Source organism: Anomaloglossus baeobatrachus, chromosome 1, assembly GCF_048569485.1.
Source record: "Anomaloglossus baeobatrachus isolate aAnoBae1 chromosome 1, aAnoBae1.hap1, whole genome shotgun sequence".
Classification (NCBI taxonomy): domain Eukaryota; kingdom Metazoa; phylum Chordata; class Amphibia; order Anura; family Aromobatidae; genus Anomaloglossus; species Anomaloglossus baeobatrachus.
The window spans coordinates 422,223,447-422,239,685 of NC_134353.1; the positions used below are offsets into that span (position 1 = coordinate 422,223,447).

Consider the following 16,239-nt stretch of genomic DNA (forward strand, 5'->3'; position numbering starts at 1 on the left):
CATTTCTTATAGATCTGGCGAACCCTCAGGTAACCCTAAATAAAGGTCAATGAACACAGGTGGTTGAATTGAAGGAATTGCTTAATTACCCATTTACCGTGACTAAAAAATTACAAGCTGAGGATTTAACTCCTGGAATTTTCATAAGGGTGTGGAAGAACTTGCTATTTTGCCTGTCCCAAAGAGGAGGTTTAACCCCCTAGTGACAGAGCTAATTTTCACCTTAATGACCAGACCAAATTTTGCAATTCTGACCAGTGTCACTTCATGAGGTTATAATTCTGGAACGCTTCAACGGATCCCGGTGATTCTGAGATTGTTTTTTCGTCACATATTGGACTTCATGTTAGTACCAAATTTAGGACAATATTTTTTGCGTTTATTTATGAAAAAAATTGAATATTGGCAAAAATTTTAAAAATTTAACAATTTTCAACTTTTGAATTTTTATACCGTTAAACCAGAGATTTCTGTGACACAAAATAGTTAATAAATAACATTTCCCACATGTCTACTTTACATCAGCACAATTTTGGAAACAAAATTTTTTTTTGTTAGGAAGTTAGAGGGGTTCAAAGTTTATCAGCGATTTCTCATTTTTACATCAAAATTTACAAAACCATTTTTTTAGGGACCACATCACATTTGAAGTGACTTCAATAGGCCTAGATGACAGAAAATACCCTAAAGTGACACCATTCTAAAAACTGCACCCCCCAAAGTACTCAAAACCACATTGAAGAAGTTTATTAACCCTTCGGGTGCTTCACATGAACAAAAGCAATGTGGAATGAAAAAAAGCAAAAATTTAATTTTACCTAAAAATGTTGCTCTAACCCAAATTTATTCATTTTTAGAAGAAATAACACAACAAAATGGACCCCAAAACTTGTTCCCCACTTTCTTATGAGCGCGCCGATACCCCACATGTGGTCAGAAACCTCTGTTTGGACAAATGGGAGGGCTCGGAACAGAAGGAGCAATATTTGAATTTTGGAAAGCAAATTTGGCTGAAATAGATTGCGGGCACCATGTTGCATTTACAGGTCCGCTAAGGTACCTAAACAGAAGAAACCCCTCACAAGTGACACCATTTTGGAAACTAGGCCCCTCAAGGCTTCTATCTAGGGGTATAGTGAGAATTATAGATCCACAGGTACTTCACAGATTTTGTTAACGTTACGTTGTCATATTGAAAATTTTAATAATTTTCTCAAAAATGTTGCTTTAGCATCAATTTTCTCACTTTTTCAAGAGGTAATTCCAAAAATTTGACCTCAAGGTTTGTTAACCACTTTTTTATGAGCGCGGTGATACCTCACATGTGGTCTGAAACCTTTGTTTGGACAAAAGAAATAAAGAAATTCCGGTCGCTGTAATCCATTTTGGAGGTCCCACGCCGACTCTGGACCCTCTAGAATATGGGGGGCACGTTCAGGGAACGTATCCCCCATTTTCTGGAAGAGCAAGCTCTCCATGAGCAGTGTGGATGCAGTAATCTGAGAATACTGCACTCACACTGCCCCGGTCCAACTTAGGGCAGAGTGACCTGCAGTAACCTCATTCCAGAATATGAGGGGCACGCTCACAGAACGTACCCCCCATTTTCTGGAACAGCAGTCTCTCCATGTGAGGAGTGTGGCTGCAGATCACTGCACTCACTCTCCCCCGGTCCACAGTGGAGCAGCCTGTGCAGCAGCGACGTCAGCGTCCCTGCTTGCAGGGATCCAGCTGACAGCCGCTGTCTGCGCATGCGCCGCCAGCATTCAAGAAGGAGGCGGCGTGATCGCGGGACGGATCACCAGCCAAGTAACGTAAGACCGGGGGCGGACGCGGGGAGACCTAGCGGGACCTGGGGACAACTTTGTCAGAAAGAGCAGGATGAATGCGGCCGCGCGCCGCCATCTTCCACGCTCCGGAGGGGGGCGGCTCTAGAGAACCGGAGGGGTCTCCGGTGACCAGAGAGCTCCGGTGTACCGGAGGAGAGGTCAGGGAGAGGACATTTCCCTCCGATCTGAAATGTTTGATCAATTCAGATCGGAGGGAAATTAATGCAGAGCCGGCGGCGGCGGCAGTTTTCTGTGTGCTTCGGCGCCATTTTGACTGCTCCAGAGGGGGGGTAGGGGTGGGGGGGGGACTCTCCGGTACCGGGGGCTTTGGGGGCACTAGAGGTTTAGATTTCTTTCTCATCTGACATGTTTGATCATGTCAGATGAAAAAGAAATCAGTTTTACCGGACATTTCTTTTTTTTTTTATGTGACCGTCGGTATACGGTGTATACCGCCGATCACATTATCGGGGTCCAAAAAAACCACCCCGATTCATAATCTGGGGGGTCTCAGCTACCCCCGGTAGCTGAAACCCCCGAGATTTTCGGTCGCTGGGGGGCGCTACAGGGTTTTTTCGGGCCGCCGCTTTAAAGCGGCGGAACAGAATAAGTACCCTGTTTTGCGCCGCTTTAAATCGTACGGCCGTCGTTATGAGGTTAATCGGAGATGGCATTTCTGCTTCAATGAAACGGAGAGAGACACAGCTATTGGAAAATAAAGTTGTTCTGGCAGCTGTTTATGTGGACCCAAGTCATCGTATCCTGCTTGATGATCAACAGCTTACTAAAGGAAAAGAAGCTCTGACTGAAGTAGCAGTTAGGATGAGTGGCCTACAGGACCGCCAGGCGCAAGAGGACTTGGGTCCTGACAGTGCTACTGCTGCCATATCTTCAACCTCCTCAGATGAGGAGTTTAATTTTGACAAGTATTTGGATGACATGGAGCAGGCAAAGCGTTGCCGCAAGGACAAAGATTTCAGTCCATCTCTTATAGCAAGCAGATTGACCAGATTTCAGCTAAATTTTTCACTTTCTCTCAAATAATAGAAAAATTCAACCGTTCATCAAAACTGACTGTGCATGAGGCAATTCCTTTATACCCGGAAATTGTTAGAGATGTTGCCCATGTGGTTACGGCTTTGCCTCCAACCCAAGTTAGTGTAGTGAGGTTGTTCTCTAGCCTTAAAATTATTAGGTCAGATTTGAGGTCATCTATAGGGTGCTTTACACGCTGCGACATCGCTAGCGATGTCGCGAGCGATAGCACCCACCCCCGTCGTTGGTGCGATATGTGGTGATCGCTGCCGTAGCGAACATTATCGCTACGGCAGCGTCACACGCACATACCTGTTCTGCGACGTTGCTGTTGATGCAGAACAATCCCTCCAAAAGGGAGGTGCGTTCAGCGTCACAGCGACGTCACAAAACGGCCGTCCAATAGCAGAGGAGGGGCGGAGATGAGCGGCCGGAATATGCCGCCCACCTTCCTTCCTCATTGCTGGTGGAAGCAGGTAAGGAGATGTTCGTCGTTCCTGCGGTGTCACACATAGCGATGTGTGCTGCCGCAGGAACGATGAACAACATCGTACCTGCAGCAGCAACGATATTAAGAAAATGAACGACGTGTCAACGAGAAACGATTTTTCACGTTTTTGCGCTTGTTGATCATTGCTCATTGGTGTCACACGCTGCGATGTCGCTAACGGCGCCGGATGTGCGTCACTAACGACGTGACCCCGACGATATATAGTTAGCAATGTCGCAGTGTGTAAAGCACCCTTTATGAAGGAGGATCTGATGGAGGCAATTCTATTTCTTCGAACAAATTCATAGACTGCAGAAATGTAATTTAGTATGTTTTTGTTGAAAACTGTTTATAGGTTTTTGCCACTTACATAGTTTATTACATACTGTTTTATATATATATATATATATATATATATATATATATATATATATATATATATATATATATATATATATGTGTGTATGTATGTGTACAGTACAGACCAAAAGTTTCGACATACCTTCTCATTCAAAGAGTTTTCTTTATTTTCATGACTCTGAAAATTGTAGATTCACATTGAAGGCATCAAAACTATGAACTAACACATGTGGAATAAAATACTTAACAAAAAAGTGTGACATAACTGAAAATATGTCTTATATTCTAGGTTCTTCAAAGTAGCCACCTTTTGCGTTGATTACTGCTTTGCACACTCTTGGCATTCTCTTGATGAGCTTCTAGAAGTAGTCACTGGAAAAAGGTTTTCACTTCACAGGTGTGCCCTATCAGGTTTAATAAGTGGGATTTCTTGCCTTATAAATGGGGTTGGGACCATCAGTTGTGTTGTGCAGAAGTCTGGTGGATACACAGCTGATAGACCTACTGTTAGCTGCTTTTTTCTTTCCATAATACAAATTCTAAGTAAAGAAAACCGAGTGGCCATCATTACTTTAAGAAGTGAAGGTCAGTCAGTTCGAAAAATTGGGAAAACTTTGAAAGTGTCCCCAAGTGCAGTGGCAAAAACCATCAAACTCTACAAAGAAACTGGCTCACATGAGGACCGGCCCAGGAAAGGAAGACCAAGAGTCACCTCTGCTGCGGCGGATAAGTTTATCCGAGTCACCAGCCTCAGGAATCGCAGGTTAACAGCAGCTCAGATTAGAGACCAGGTCAATACCACACAGAGTTCTAGCAGCAGACACATCTCTAGAACAACTGTTAAGAGGAGACTTTGTGCAGCAGGCCTTCATGGTAAAATAGCTAGGAATGGACATTAGACCAGTGGAAATCTGTGCTTTGGTCTGATGAGTCTAAAATTTGACATCTTTGGATCTAACCACAGTGTCTTTGTGTGACGCATAAAAGGTGAACGAATGGACTCTACATGGCTGGTTCCCACCGTGAAGCATGGAGAAGGTGGTGTGATGGTGTGGGGGTGCTTTGCTGGTGACACTGTTGGGGATTTATTCAAAATTGAAGGCATACTGAACCAGCATGGCTACCACAGCATCTTGCAGTGGCATGCTATTCCATCCGGTTTGCGTTTAGTTCGACCATTTATTTTTCAACAGGACAATGACCCACAAAAACACCTCCAGGCTGTGTAAGGGCTATTTGACTAAGAAGGAGAGTGATGGGGTGCTACGCCAGATGACCTAGCCTCCACAGTCACCAGACCTGAACCCAATCGAGATGGTTTTGGGTGAGCTGGACCGCAGACTGAAGGCAAAAGGGCCAACAAGTGCTAAGCATCTCTGGGAACTCCTTCAAGACTGTTGGAAAACCATTTCCGGTGACTACCACTTGAAGCTCATCAAGAGAATGCCAAGAGTGTGCAAAGCAGTAATCAAAGCAAAAGGTGGCTACTTTGAAGAACCTAGAATATAAGACATATTTTCAGTTGGTTCACACTTTTTTGTTAAGTATTTCATTCCACGTGTGTTAATTCATAGTTTTGATGCCTTCAATGTGAATCTACAAGTTTCAGAGTCATGAAAATAAAGAAAACTCTTTGAATGAGGTGTGTCCAAACTTTTGGTCTGCATTGTATATACATACAATATTTATACTGTGTGTGTGTGTGTGTGTGTGTGTGTGTGTAATCTATATTACATATTTACAATTTCAGTTTTGTGTTGTAAAGTTGTATTCCAATAAATATATTTTATGTTCTATCTAAATATCTTGATTATTAGTATCATAAAAGTGATTAAATGTCTGCTGTTCACATTGTACTACAATACATTTTTCACTTAAATATAAGCAATATATTTGGGAGTCGGAGTCGGTGCAAGGGAAATTGAGGAGTCGGAGTCGCAGGTTTGGTTTACCGCCTCCCCAGCCCTGTCTGGTGGACATATTTGCAAAGTTTGCACATGTTTTTTTCCACATTTAAAACACACCTTGTATCTAAGCCATGCGGCTTTGTCCTGAACATGAGATGAAAAAAGGCTGGGAGAAACATAATTGCCAACATTTTTAGATCTATGGGCCCACTCACCTGATACCCTTGTCAGGTACAGTATTTTATCTAGTATTTCATCCTGGTACATGATAGGTAAAAACTTCTTTATAATGCCAATGATTTGACTGTAGTCCTTGCTAAAGGGGGTTGAAAACGTAGGAAGATTATTTTCATCACTGGCTGCACAATTAACCACATTTCCATTTCTATGTGTACATAGCAGATCCTTACGGGTTTTATTAAAGGGAACCAAACCTCAGGATTTTCATGTATAAGGTGCAGCCAGTGCAGTATTGGCACTATCAGGCACAGTGTGTACATACTATTAGGGTGCAGCTCGGCTGTTTAGTCAGTGAAATCCAACTTATAAAGTTTGAACATTCGTGCACTTTTTGATTGACGTGTGCACCACTCTCCTAATGTCCGGGCGTGTTATGGACGTTTATCCCCGCCCCCCCACCGCCTGTTCCTCCCTCTCACTGGCCGTATGTAAATTTCTCTCTTCAGAAACATGACGCCAGAGTTGGCACCTGCGCATAGCGCTTATCTCCGGCGCCATGTTTCTGAAGCCCGCTGTACTTAGTATTTTGCAGGAGAGGGCGGCGCATGTGCCCTCGCTTCTTCAGATCCCGTTGTGACCGCGGGAGCGCGCGTGGTCATATCAGGAATGCAGAACAGCTGATGAGAGGACGCGATATCGCGTCCTCTCATCAGCTGTTCTGCAGTCCTGTTGTGACTACGCGCGCTCCTGCGGTCACATCCGGGATCTGAAGAAGCGAGGGCGCATGCGCCGCCCTCTCCTGCAAAATCATATCTATAAGAAACTATTTTAGTTCAAGCAATCGCTCAGTCATTAAATGCTGCCTCACCGAGTGGCTTGATCAACAATTGCTCCTTTCCCAGCACGTCTCTTCAAGATGAAATCAATTTTCGGGGGTTCTGGCGGCAATAACCAACTTCTTCACTTCTCCAATTAGATTTCCAGCATGTCGGCCCAGTTTCACACATCCGGCTTTTCGCTGATTTGGCGGATGCTGTGCATGCCAGTACAGTACGATACAGTACAGTGGCAGCGCTGCAACTTCTGGGTCACATGCTCCGGTCACATGACAACATGTGACCGACGTTTGTCGCGCTGCCACTGTACTGTATACACTGCACTGGAGGGCACCACATTCGCCAAACCGGCGAAAAGTCGGATGTCTGAAACCGAATGAGTGAATCTCTTATTGGCAGCTGCAGCGTGTGCACAACACGGCGCATGTGATGAATCTGAAAGTGTTTTGAAGTAGCTTCAACAAGATCATCTAATCCTAAAGTATCATTTTGCTGTTCATCTGTTGTAATACAGTTAGGTCCAGAAATATTTGGACAGTGACACAAGTTTTGTTATTTTAGCTGTTTACAAAAACATGTTCAGAAATACAATTATATATATAATATGGGCTGAAAGTGCACACTCCCAGCTGCAATATGAGAGTTTTCACATCCAAATCGGAGAAAGGGTTTAGGAATCATAGCTCTGTAATGCATAGCCTCCTCTTTTTCAAGGGACCAAAAGTAATTGGACAAGGGACTCTAAGGGCTGCAATTAACTCTGAAGGCGTCTCCCTCGTTAACCTGTAATCAATGAAGTAGTTAAAAGGTCTGGGGTTGATTACAGGTGTGTGGTTTTGCATTTGGAAGCTGTTTCTGTGACTGGACAACATGCGGTCTAAGGAACTCTCAATTGAGGTGAAGCAGAACATCCTGAGGCTGAAAAAGAAAAAATCCATCAGAGAGATAGCAGACATGCTTGGAGTAGCAAAATCAACAGTCGGGTACATTCTGAGAAAAAAGGAATTGACTGGTGAGCTTGGGAACTCAAAAAGGCCTGGGCGTCCACGGATGACAACAGTGGTGGATGATCACCGCATACTTTCTTTGGTGAAGAAGAACCCGTTCACAACATCAACTGAAGTCCAGAACACTCTCAGTGAAGTAGGTGTATCTGTCTCTAAGTCAACAGTAAAGAGAAGACTCCATGAAAGTAAATACAAAGGGTTCACATCTAGATGCAAACCATTCATCAATTCCAAAAATAGACAGGCCAGAGTTAAATTTGCTGAAAAACACCTCATGAAGCCAGCTCAGTTCTGGAAAAGTATTCTATGGACAGATGAGAGAAAGATCAACCTGTACCAGAATGATGGGAAGAAAAAAGTTTTGAGAAGAAAGGGAACGGCACATGATCCAAGGCACACCACATCCTCTGTAGAACATGGTGGAGGCAACGTGATGACATGGGCATGCATGGCTTTCAATGGCACTGGGTCACTTGTGTTTATTGATGACATAACAGCAGACAAGAGTAGCCGGATGAATTCTGAAGTGTACCGGGATATACTTTCAGCCCAGATTCAGCCAAATGCCGCAAAGTTGATCGGACGGCGCTTCATAGTACAGATGGACAATGACCCCAAGCATACAGCCAAAGCTACCCAGGAGTTCATGAGTGCAAAAAAGTGGAACATTCTGCAATGGCCAAGTCAATCACCAGATCTTAACCCAATTGAGCATGCATTCCACTTGCTCAAATCCAGACTTAAGACCGAAAGACCCACAAACAAGCAAGACCTGAAGGCTGCGGCTGTAAAGGCCTGGCAAAGCATTAAGAAGGAGGAAACCCAGCGTTTGGTGATGTCCATGGGTTCCAGACTTAAGGCAGTGATTGCCTCCAAAGGATTCGCAACAAAATATTGAAAATAAAAATATTTTGTTTGGGTTTGGTTTATTTGTCCAATTACTTTTGACCTCCTAAAATGTGGAGTGTTTGTAAAGAAATGTGACAATTCCTACAATTTCTATCAGATATTTTTGTTCAAACCTTCAAATTAAACGTTACAATCTGCACTTGAATTCTGTTGTAGAGGTTTTATTTCAAATCCAATGTGGTGGCATGCAGAGCCCAACTCGCGAAAATTGTGTCACTGTCCAAATATTTCTGGACCTAACTGTATCTGTTTGTTCCTCAGTTACATGAGCAGCGCTGTGGCTCCATCTCAAAAATACTGAATCCTAAATTTTCTTCTAGTTGTTGTTCAGTACTCTCATTCATCAGTTTAATTGTACTTATGTTTGAAGCATTGTTCGTTACAATGGCAAGAACCTGTTCTTTTTTGAGTTTGTAATCTTGCAGAACCTTTTCCACTAAGGTCTGGAGAAACTGGCTGGTGTGATGAGCTTTACTATCTTTTACTGCCAGTATCTTGCTAACAATTTCTTTCTTGTTACAAACATATCGAACATTGATGGCAAAATAATTAAGTGAAATGCAAGGACTCTGGGCAATCCCAGCAAAGGCAATGGGTGAAAAGATAGGACATTCAGACACATCGTTTTGTGAGGATCCTCACAAAGAATGAGCAGTTTGTGGGGTTTTCTAATCTGCTTTTGCTATTGAAAGCATTTTTTATGGGCTCAAAAACCTTTCAGGTGATGCAGTTTTTTAAAAAGCTGATCTGCTTTTGCAGCTGACAAACATATCCTCAAAAAACGCAGCAAAATCGCTGTGTGAATGTAGCCTTAGATCAGGAATAGAACAGCCATTTATAGGACATTTCAGAACTTTCTCAAATTCCTATGAAAAAATATTCAGAACGTTCTACATTGCACTACTGTCCCCAATTTATTATATATTTTAGGAGTCGGAGTCAGTGCATTTTGTACCGACTCCGACTCCACCAAAATGAGCCACGACTCTGCATGCAATCCTGAAAAAAGTGTTTTTTGACGGTTAAGAGTCTCACAAATTTATTGACATCTTTGAGAGTCTGGAAAAGGTCACCACGCAGAGAGGGAACGAAATTGAGTCCTCTTTTAAAAATGTCGATTTGAGAAGTAGTAAGGATGTTGGCAGACAAATTTAGTACCGTGAGGTCAGAAACCCTGGTAGATGTTTCATGTTCAGTTAATATTTATCTTGGATATTTTTCTTCAATGTTTCTGCCCTGCTTGGTGTGTTTTGATTTTCCGCCGTTTTTTTTGAAGGTCCAGCTGGAGTATTTTTTTCCCAGGTTTGGATGCCAGATCTATCCGACATGTCTGAATTGGACAGGAAACTGCGATGGCTATCATTAGACTTAAGATCAATGGAAGAAAAACTGACACGTCTATCTGATCGATTGTCATTGTTAGAATGTTGTGTTTTTCTTCTTAAAGGGAACCTGTCACCAGATTTTTCCCTATTAAACTAAAAGAATCTCCTTCTGCAGCTCCTGGGCTGCTTTCTATGAAGGTGCACCTTGTGCCCTGACTCCTCTTCCAGATCCTAAAAATAACTTTATAAAACTTGGCCATTAGGTATGCTAATTACCTGTGTTGGCCAGATGGGCGGGCTCATTTTTTCCTCCTTTCCCCCCTCCTGCCGCAGATCGCCGTCCTCCTGTCTTGATTGATGGGATGACGCCCTCCGTCATCCTCCTCGACGCATTTTCAAATCTCGCACCTGTGCAGTCAGGTCGGCTCGCGCAGGCGCAGTTCGCTCTGCCATATCGCAGACAGAGCAGAAAACATAGCTGCCCTAGCTCGCGCCGGTGAGCTAAATGCGCAGGCTCGAGATTATGGGCAGGTACGAGCATGGCGCTGGTGAGGTCGGCGCTGTGCATGACCTCACCAGCGCCATGTTCGTACCAGCCAATAATCTCGCGCCATTTTAAAAAATGAAATTGCACTCCACTGTATTTTTGATTCTCAGCGCAGATAAAGCGGATGGCTACGAGCTGCCACCCCCACCCCCATCTGCCTGGCTTTACCTTGGCTGGCAATCAAAATACAGGGAAGCCCATTAATTTTTTTTTTTTTTAATTATTTAAAAAAATAATTAAAAAAAAATGCATTGGCTCCCGCCGTATTTTGATCGCCAGTCAGGTAAAGCGAGGCAGCTGGGGGCTGGGATTCTCACCACCCCACAGCTGCCCCTGGAAATAGCGCATTGTTTCTTAGCGCCATTTCCAGGCGCTTTACCCGGCTCGACCAGTGGCCCCGGTGGTGGTGGCACCCTGGGTAATAAAGGGGTTAATACCAGTTTTGTATTCTCAGATGGTACGAAGCCCGAAATCATGGTGTCATGCCAAATTAGACATGGCCACCATGAATTTCTAGTAAACAGTAAAAATAAACCGCAACACAGAATTTATTTTTTTTTTTTTTTTAGAAATAAAGCAAAAATAACATTTAGAGACTCCATCTTTGTTATAAAAACAAAAAATCCTTAATCCAACGTAGTCCACGGGTAGAGGTTTGTCACTCGGTACAGACACAGCTTCATCACTCGGTACAGACACAGTCTATACAAAGTGAGAAGCAGAGAGAGCCATATCAGCTCTGCTACATCGCTCCGTACAGAGCGAGAAGCAGGCTGACAGTGAAGAGATGATTCCACTTGCGTCTTGCATTGCATCACCCCCCATGGCCTGACAATCTCCGGACAGGAGCGCCTCAGCTGCATGGAAATATATGCAGCTGACCTGCTCCTGTGGGGAGATTGTGCGCCGTGATGTGATGCGACACTCACACAGTGACAATCAAAGGTCAGTTGACAGGACCTACGATGACGTCATAGGCATGTGACCAGTCTGTAAGCCAATATCTCTACAACATTCACACCAGACTGGTCATATGGCTATGACGTCACAGAAGGTCCTTTTAGTCAGTGTGGTTACCCAGGGAGCACAGCAATGATCGGACATGGAAGCAGAAGCGGCCGGGCGACAGTCTGCTGGACGCGTCGCGGGACCTGCAACTATGATCACAATGTTTTTTCATACTGTATATTATTTATTTTTTTTTTATATACAGCCCCTGGATACGATCTGTAACACGAGCTTCCCAGGAAAGCTCGTGATCGGGATCGTGTACATCTTCACTATGTGGTCGGTACGATCCCCAAACTTTACAGTTCGGGATCACCCATACTACTGTTAACCATTTAAATGCCGCAATCTATCAGCAGCATTTAAATGGAATGCATGTCGGTTCCCGTGCACACGAGCTCCCATTTACCCCCTGCGACATGATTATGCTGGACCGATGGGTTACTTTGACAGCTGGGGGTCTACAAATGTCATCACTTTTCTCCTGTGAAGCACAGCCATAACCTGAACTCCATAGGACACTCAGATTTTCACTATATTCTTAAATACTGCGAGATAAGACTCTTTAATAAACAAAAAAAAATAAATTAAAAATATTTTAAAAAATGAACCTATTTGTCATTTCTGTGATTGTAAAAGGCCAATTTAATTGAATATGAAATTAATTAACCCAATTAGAATTCATTTTTTATCACCTCAATGTGATAATAAGCAGTCATTGCATCGTATTGGTATAATTAAAAATATCAGCTCACCGCGCGCGCAAAAAAATGCCATAAATTGTCATTTTTATCACACAATGAACACTGTAAAAACAAAAAACACCTCTAAATTGAAGACATTCCATTATTTTCACCATTTCATGGCACTTGGAATTTTCTCCCTGTGTGTCAGTACAGGGAGCATGAATCACCTGTGCTATATACAGCAAAACAACAGTATTGCTGCATATAATAAAAATCACAGTCTCCTTTTGAAGCGTGGCCAAATGCTTTTATTCATTGGATCCCCATGAAGACCGGCACGGAGGTCTTCAACTGTCCCTGGCTGTCATAGCAACCCCCCAGCGCCCCACGATCAAGTCAGGGGACAGCCAATGGGCGCTTAGAACGATGTGCCTCCATAAGGGTGCACTATTAAAACCACTCCCAGAGATTGACAACAGCATTTAACAGGTTAACAGTCCCTGGCTCTGCTATGCTCCACCCACATTGTAATTAATAGAGATATTGGGACATTGTCCGAAAGGGTAAGGAACCTATAGGGTGCTTTACACGCTGCGACATCGCTAATGATATATCGTCGGGGTCACGGTGTGTCTGACGCATATCCGGCGTCGTTAGCGACATCGCAGCGTGTGACAGCTAGGAGCGACGATCAACGATCGCAAAAACGTCAAAAATCGTTGATCGTTGACACGTTGCTCTTTTTCATAATATCGTTGGTGGTGCATGTCGCTGGTTGTTCGTCATTCCTGCGGCATCACACATCGCTATGTGTGACACCGCAGGAACGACGAACATCTCCTTACCTGCGTCCACCGGCAATGAGGAAGGAAGTAGGTGGGCGGGATCTTCCGCCCGCTCATCTCCGCCCCTCCGCTTCTATTGGACGGCTGCCGTGTGACGTCGCTGTGACGCCACATGAACCGCCCCCTTAGAAAGGAGGCGGTTTTCCGGCCACAGCGACGTCGCAGGGAAGGTAAGTCCGTGTGACGGGTGTAAGCGATGTTGTGCACCACGGGTACGCTCGCTAGCGATATCGATAGCGATATCACAGTGTGTAAAGTGCCCTTAATTGTTGTTGGTTGAACTAAAGGAAGAAACACTTTTTGGATAAAGGAATAATCTAAACGCTGTTTAGAGGTGTGCGTGTAAGGCTATGTGCGCACGCGTGCGCTCTGCACCGCACCTAAAAGGTGCGCTTCAGAGCGCAGCTGAAAAGCTCCGTTCTGAAGCGCATGGTGCCGGCAGAGAACGTGCGCTCTGCATGCAGCTCCTGCCATAGACAGAGCAGGGGTTGCCGGCAAAGCGCACGGAAGAAGTGACATGTCACTTCTTAGAACACGCGCTTCGGGCAGCAGCCGAAGCCCTGTGCTTTAAGATGCCACGTGCGCACGGCCCCTGCACAATCTCCATAGATTATGCAGGGGACGCAGGACGCATGCAGTTACGCTGCGCTACAAAGCGCAGCGTAACTGCATGTAATACGCACACGTGCGCACATAGCCTAAGAGAAGAAGGTATAATCTGTAACAGAAGCCTTATGGAGTCTCCACGGATCAGTCAAGTGTAATATGCTTAATGAGCTATGGATTTTCCCAAGCATTTTCTGAGCTGGGCAGACTGATCTGGAGAGTATTTAAAGAGGAGTTGATGTTACCTCCAACTATTAGATACCCTTTAGTAAATAGCTGTAAAGTCCTTAACATCCTAGGTATCCAGGTGGATTGTCCTTGATTGGAGGCATACAAGTTGCATAGTGTGGCTAAAGCTTCGTTTACTTGATGAAGGATGCAATCGTAACTTACAATGAGCAAACCATATCATCCAAGTATTTACACAAGAGTAGAGCTGGACGGACTCGCAGATAACTGGGACCTGTGGGTCCCTGCTAAATTTAAAAAAAAAAAATCCGGATCCTGTCCAGAATCCGGTACCCATATAAGTTTATGGGGACCAGAATCCAGAGATTAAAAATGTTGGTAGAAGGGATAGGGTGGTAGGAGCGCGTGCAGTGTACTCACTGAAGATTTGTCATGGCGACAAGCTGCTTCCAGGTCACGCATTCCCTTCCGGAGCCAACAATTGCCGTATTTTTCGGACTATAAGACGCACCCCGGTTTTAGAGGAGGAAAATAGGAAAATAAAATTTTAAGCAAAAAATGTGGTCATGACACACTGTTATGGGGCGAGGATCTGCTGCTGACACTGTTATGGGGGTAATGTCCCCAAATTCTCTACTAAGGTGCTGCATCCTGGTAATGATCCTCCTGCCTTGTATATACAGTATATGTCCCTCATCCTGCTATATACCGTCATCCTGTCATATGGCCGCATCCTGCTATATACTGGCATATGGCCGCATCCTGCTATATAACCCATCATGGCATATGGCCCCATCCTGCTATATACCCCCATCCTGCTCATAATATACCCCCATCCTGCTCATATACCCTCATCCTGCTCATAATATACCCCCATCCTGCTCGTATGACCCCATCCTGCTCGTATGACCCCATCCTGCTGATATGACCCCATCCTGCTGATATGACCCCATCCTGGTGTATGGCCGCATCCTGTGGCACATAAAAAAAAAAAATAAACGTTCATACTCACCTTACCTCGCTCCCTGCAGCATTGCTCGTCCTCCCGTCTGTGTCAGCAGCAGCGCCGCTGAGTGGAGCCGTCCCCGTTACCCTGCTGCTTCGCGATCATCTCCTGTGTCTGTGCCGGCGGCTGTGTGTGGACACGTGCGCACAGCGATGACGTCATCGCTGTGCGCCCCGCTAGTCTCCACCCAGCCGCCGGCACAGACACAAGAGATGATCGCGATTCAGCAGGGTAACTGGGACGGCTCCACTCAGCGGCGCTGCCGCTGACACAGACACTGGAGGAGATTGCGGTGCTGCAGGGGAACGGTGAGTACTGTACACTGATTTACTGCTCCTCGCGCTGATGATGATACGCGGGGAGCAGTGAATACAGCCACACATGATCACTCCAGGCCGTAGTTGCCAGGGGTGATCATGCGGGCCGGCTGTTAAACCCCCACCCATCATCCCGCCCACCTGTGAGTGCCTGCTTCAGCGCTGAGGGATGATGGGCGGGGGATGGGCGTGCATATTAAATGAGCGGGTCCACGTGGTCACGGCAGGCTGCTACAGCCTGCTCGTGCCCCCGATGACCCGCTCCACAGCAGCACCCACATTCCCCGCAGCCACATTCAGACCATAAGACGCACCCCCCACTTTCCCCCAACATTTAGGGGGGAAAAAAGTGCGTCTTATGGTCCGAAAAATACGGTAACCCTTATTGAATATTCACTGCTTTCCCTGCCCACCGGCGTGTATAATTGGTTGCAGTTAGACACGCCCCCCACCCTGAGTGGCAGCATGTCAACTGACTGCAACCAACCACAGGCGTGAGGACAGCCGGTGGGCAGGGAAAGCAGTACAATTGTCTGTGGGTCAGTATCATGGTATAAAAATAAATGAATAAAACAATTGGCGTAGGCCCCCCTGTATTCTGATACCCAGCACAGATAAAGCCCACGGTTACAGGCTGCACGCTGCTGCTCGCGCCGGTGAGCTAAATGCGCAGGCGTGAGAATATGGGTGGGAACGAGCATGGCACTGGTGAGGTCATGCACAGCGCCGACCTCACCAGCGCCATGCTCGTACCCGCCCATAATCTTGCGCCTGCGCATTTACCTCACCGGCGCAAGCGAGGGCAGCTATGTTTTCTGCTCTGTCTGCGATATGGCAGAGCGAACTGCGCCTGCGCAAGCCAACATAACTGCACAGGCGCGAGATTTGAAAATGCGATGAAGAGGATGACAGAGGGCATCATCCCGTCAATCAAGAAAGGAGGATGGCGATCAGCGGCAGGAGGGGGGAAAGGAGCAGAAAATGAGCCCGCCCATCTGGCCAACACAGGTAATTAGCATATCTAACGGCCAAGTTTTATAAAGTTATTTTTGGGGTCTGGAAGGGGAGTCAAGGCCAAGGTGCACCTTCATAGAATGCAGCCCATGAGCTGCAGAAGGGGATTCTTTTAGTTTTAATAGGGAAAAATTTAGTGACAG

At 45.4% G+C, this 16,239-nt stretch overlaps 1 protein-coding gene across 1 annotated transcript in view; it reads left to right on the forward strand.

Annotated features, from left to right (window-relative positions):
* The window catches only part of UBXN6 (UBX domain protein 6), an 82,163-nt gene that overhangs the window by 7,118 nt on the left and 58,806 nt on the right, over positions 1-16,239 (forward strand). The window lies entirely within an intron of this gene.